Consider the following 6,000-nt stretch of genomic DNA (forward strand, 5'->3'; position numbering starts at 1 on the left):
TGAAACCAGTATGTTACAGAAATTAAAAAATCTTAATTATGTGTCACGCAAGATTCGTGATATTAAACAAAAGCATACTGATAAAACAGTTCTCTTTGTTTATAACTTAATTGCGTTGTTCTTGTAACCAAATACAGCGAATAGGTTTTGTTACTGGGGAAAAGTGTTGTAATTCAATAATTATCTTTGTTCAATGAACACTAATTGCAAGAACTCCCAATAGCAGTTCGACAAATGCGAGGGATTTATAATTTATTATTAAGGTACATGGTAATTACCCGCCCTCTATCATATCATTCTTTTAATGTAATGTCTTTCTCAAGTGAAGCCCGTAAGCAGATTATCAATATGTGCACTAGTATTGCAAAGCTACGGTACTTTGCCATGACCCAATGGTAGGTTATATCAGAGATAAGCTTTATTTGCAAATTCTTTTTTTTATTTGCGTTCACCTGTAAATATATTACCTTTATTATCAGATGTTTTCCATATTCAAACTATTTCCAGAATTCTTCCTGGAAGTTGCAATATGATTATCCTATTGATAGGATAATGAAAAATATATTTAACAGATTTCGAATATACCGTCAATTCCAAGGGAAGGTACATAAGAATTAGGATTGGGATAACTTTTTATGTTTATATGCAAGTGTGTGTTTGTGTGTGTTTTTTTTATTTGTAGATACAGACAAAGATGTGTACACTAGGTAATACAGTTTCACGGCTTATAGGATGTGAACACAATGCATTTAGGAGAGATAGATAACCTCCCATAAAAGCACATAGTTGATTCAGAGAGAACTCAACTCTCGTCAGAAGTGAATGATAAAAAAATACTTCTTCGAAAGAGACTAACAAGAAGTTATTCACAGTGGCCCGTCCTAACCTCGAGGTATCACTGTTTTCCACTCATATTTTATCGTCAATTTCTCTCCCGATCTTCGTTACGGGATAAAAAAAATAATAATAAAAAAAATTTCCAGGAAATGTCTGTGAAACGCGGGGCCCCAGAATAAAATATATAAGGCCGAGGATTTTCATTTATTTATTTCATTTTATAATTTTTTTTTTTTTTTTTTTTTTTTTTTTTTTTTTTTTTTTGCGAAAGCTACGTCAGTGTTAAGGGCGAATTGGCACTCAAAGGCTCCCGCGAATATCTCGGGGAAATTTTGTTGAAAAAAAATATTCTTGGGTAATTCACCAAACACTTGCCCCACCTCCTAAAAAAAAAAAAAAAAAAAAAAAAAAAAAAAGAGAGAGAGAGAGAGAGAGATGAGAGAGAGAGAGAGAGGATTGGAGTGGAAGAGGAAAGGAGGAAAAATAGGATGTGGGGGGGGGGGGGGGGGGGGGGGGGGGGTGTGGGTGTAGGGAAGTGCCAGAATAGATGCACGAAAAGTATGACAAAGAATCGCTTAAGCACAGGGATGGAATGAAAGCAGGAAGTATGAAAAAGACAGGTGGAAAGAAGCAGGTCAGTACAACGGGGGCCGGGGGAATGAGGATAGGACCGAATTAGAACTGAAGAAAAAAATCAGGGTAAAGGAAATTAACGGAACTTACGAAAAAGAGGTGACAGGAGGGAAAATGAGACGAGTATATATATCATAGACCTCCTCTTGCAAATCAGTATTTTTTTCATTATTTTACTGTTTATAAATATAATGAAATTACCAGCTGAATATATTTAGTAGAGGTTTTAATATTCCTATATGCAAGGATGCTTCCCAGAGACGGTAATGTTCGTATATTACACAAAATGAAAAGATCAAATAGAGATTAATATGCAAATGATAGTCAAGTTCATTAGAGAAATAATATTCACTTAACACGTTATGGATGGAATGTCTCATTCAACATAATATAAATAATTCCTTTTTTAATCAACATACGCCGATGGTCACGTTATTCATTTAATGATCAGTAGAAGACCCAAAACACATATATTTTTTATCTTATTTTTATTCAATTCCCTTGAGTTACAGTTAAACAAGACGTGATCCGACCTCCAGCTTACTCGGGACGTGTACAAGATTTTCCCCTCACGCATAAGTTGTAAACATTACATTCCTAACTTTTAACCTAAATTAAAATTGGCTAAAATCTACGGCCAAATAGAGCCTTGTTTCACCAACGGAAAATACAATAAATACCCTATATTTTATTAGAAATATAATTGTTATGTACTGTTTAACATGCACTTTATTTGTTTTTTACATTTTCATTTTAATAAATGAATCATAAATATCTTATCCTAAAATTCCTGTATCTTTAACTCGACGCGAGATACCGAGATACCTTTTTTCAGACCTTTTTAGGCTCTTCCAGAGACTTTTCCTACAACCCCACCCAAACAAGAACAACAACAACAAAGTAATTTGTAGGCTTACTTCCCGAGTAAGCGAAAATTAAAAGCAAAGAACAAAGGTAGGAGCTAACGTAAGCAAACTTCAACAGAGAGAGAGAGAGAGAGAGAGAGAGAGAGAGAGAGAGAGTCTCAGGCACGAAAAAGGTCTTTGTCTTTGATAGTCTGAATGAAAAAATTACTCCTATTGGAAGGAAGGACCTCCCAAAATCCTTTCCCGAACGAGGGACGCCAATAACGTGGACCAAAGGATTCATTAAGTGACTCCAAACAATTGCGACGCCTATTATGCCTCACCACAGAGACACTTTTACTTTGCTGCCTTTTCTGTAATGCATTTCTAGTTTTCTGCAGATGAAAACTATTCAGAGAGCTATTTTGTCTGTCCGGCCTCAGATCTTAAAAACCACATAGGCCAGAGGGCTGCAAATTGGTACGTTGATCATCCACCTTCCAATCATGAAACATACCAAATTGCAGCCCTCTAGCATCGGCTGTTTTTATTTCATTTAGGGTTCAAGTTAGCCATGATCGTGCGTCCGTTCACACTTTTTCTGTCCGAGCTCAGATCTTAAAAACGGCCGAGGCCAGAGGGCTGCAAATTGGTATGTTGATCATCCACCCACCAATCATCAAACGTACCAAATTGCAGCCATCTAGCCTTAGCATTTTTTTTTATTTTTTTCTATTTAAGGTTATTAAAGTTTTATTGTTACTGTAATTATTCACTGACATTCATTGACGATAAACACCTTAAAATGCACAATTTTAATATTTGAATAAATTACATAAATAAAGAAAAACAAAATAATTAATTTTGACAATCAAAGGCATCCCTGTCTCTGTCCAAATGTCTGGCTGAGCCTTTCGCAGTTACTTGTTTCCTCTTGGGTTTGGCATTCCGGGATTGGCTTGGCAGTCTGAGGTATCTGCCAAGGCAGGGCAGGGCGTCTCTCAGGAGAAGCCAGTTGCACCGAGCGAATCCACTTTGCTGATTTATGACACTCGTTAACCTCTCTCGCGAGCAGTCCATTTCATTAGTGGCCTAACTTGAAGAGAGTTAGTCAGGTAAAAGAGGATTAGGTATGTGAAGGAAATAAAAAGCATACACATGCAACCACGCAAGCACACAAACTGGTATATATATATACATACATATATCTATATATATATATATATATATATATATATATATATATATAATATATATATATATATATATATACACATCCATAAACACACCAAAATGTAGAGAGCCGAACTTATATTTCAGCTAACCCCGATATTAAAAGAGTAGAACCTCTCTCTCTCTCTCTCTCTCTCTCTCTCTCTCTCTCTCTCTCTCTCTCTCTCTCACTGTGTCATTAGGCTTCCACGTTTCTCTGTTATGAACTAATGGGCAGTGAGAAGTTGTAATAATAACTCAATAAATCATTTATAGTTAACAGTAACAAATGTACGTTTTCCAAGACGCCACATGATTATACCCAAGTTCGAAAGACGTACCCTGCAGTTATTCATCTGCGATGGGTATCATCCTGGGCGGAGGTGGACATGCAGATATCAGTCTGGTCAAAAGATTCTTGCTCGTGTCACACTCTCGTTGGCATTATGATCTGAAATGGAATTAAATACATTTCTCTCTTTAATATTTAATCGTTCTTCGGTCTGGTGAATTTATTTCATTTATTGCATTGTTAAAGTAGTCAAGAAAATGTCCTGTTCAGAAGGTAAAAATAAAGTCATTATACTTTACAAGTTAATCATTCTATTTCGTGTGTTAATTTTAATAGTTAAAAAAAAAACACACACACACAATTACAATATCGCGTTATTCTAAACTTTATATAATAATAATAATAATAATAATAATAATAATAATAATAATAATAATAATAATAATAGAATCACAGAGCCTACGTATACTATTATCTTCATTAACATTTCCACGCATCAGCGAACTTCATTGTCTATTTCCATTATTGAATATTCTGCATCACCTAGGGCTACAATGGTTCATTTGATTCTTGCAACATTAAACTTCTCTCTCTCTCTCTCTCTCTCTCTCTCTCTCTCTCTCTCTCTCTCTCTCTCTCTCTCTCTCTGTTTGCTTTCCTCGGTACTGAAGTCTACCTACCAGTCGCAAATGAATTCATTATCGATTGCTGCGAAGTGGGTATATCCATTCGCTTGGAATCATCGAAATGAATTATGTTTGATTTCAGGACGTGTTCCATCTAACCATTCAGACATTCCTCGTTTAATGTGATGTAATGTAGTCATCTAAATTGTCAAAAGGAAACCACGGACATTAAATGAACTACGTTAAACATCCCTCTAGACAGTTATAGTTCTCCAAAGCCACTCTCCCTTTTGAGTTCTCTCCACCCGAACTGTGTTTACTGTCTTCTCTGTTTATTTCGATGTTCATTATTTAGATAATATATAACCCATTACGTTCATTTACTGTGTAAGGTATATTACCATTAACTTTGCAGTGGCAGTGATGAACGCATTCACAGGAAATACTGCAAGCAAAGGGAAAGTAGCCATTCTCTATAATTAATTACTGTTTATGAACTCTGCCGAAGTCTACATTCTCTCTCTCTCTCTCTCTCTCTCTCTCTCCCCCACATATATGCATACATATACATACATACAAACAAAAACACACACACACACACATGTATATATATAGATATATATATATATATATATATAATATATATATATATATATATACATATATATATATATATATATATATATATATATATATATATATATATATATATATATATATATATATATACAAACACACAATCGCCCCTTTTTCTCCTAGAACGTTCGAGGTAAAGGCCGTCTTGTTTGGTATCACAGCCGAAGTTTATGATAACAATAATAATAATTGTGCCGTTTACACATCCGCCTGAAGTGGTTACATTTTTTCTGTATCGTAAAATAAAAACCCCATTCTAATTTCTGGGTAGCGGTTCTGATAATGGCGTGGAAAAACAAGGATAATATTACCACTAAATGTGAAAAAAGGAGCAATGGCGTACAGTGTTTTCTCATTCCATTACCGCGGGGACTTCGGTAATACACATTTGAGGAAGCTCGATTTGAATGTACTTTTTAATGTACAACTGGTGTAATTTTGCCCCCGTTATTTTGTTTGGGTAATTGCTAAAAAAAATTTAGTATTACATGTGTTTTGCGATATTAAAATCGCTGGTAAAACCGATGTTGTATATTCAATTAAACTATTTGCCTTCTCTAAGGTACCTGCAGCAAAAAATTTTTAACATTAAATTTTTTTGGCGTTATTGAAATTGCTAGTAAAACTGATATTTTATATTCAAGTAAACTACTTGCATGCTCTAATATGAACATTTGCATTCGCCACTGAAGAAATATGCTGCTAGTTAAATAACCTTGGCGGAGCTTTCTTCTTGAAGTATTTTTGAATTGAAATAATCAATAACCTCACTTCAGTCAGGTGGAATTATGTCCAACTATAAAATTAGAAAGATAGAAAATTTATGTTCCCATCAGTTTCGTTAGCAGTAGTGGGAAATTAACCAAACAATAAGCAGAGATGGCAATGATTAAATCAAACCTGATTGAATCAAGTTATT

The sequence above is a fragment of the Macrobrachium nipponense genome, chromosome 10 (assembly GCF_015104395.2).
Source record: "Macrobrachium nipponense isolate FS-2020 chromosome 10, ASM1510439v2, whole genome shotgun sequence".
Classification (NCBI taxonomy): Eukaryota; Metazoa; Arthropoda; class Malacostraca; order Decapoda; family Palaemonidae; genus Macrobrachium; species Macrobrachium nipponense.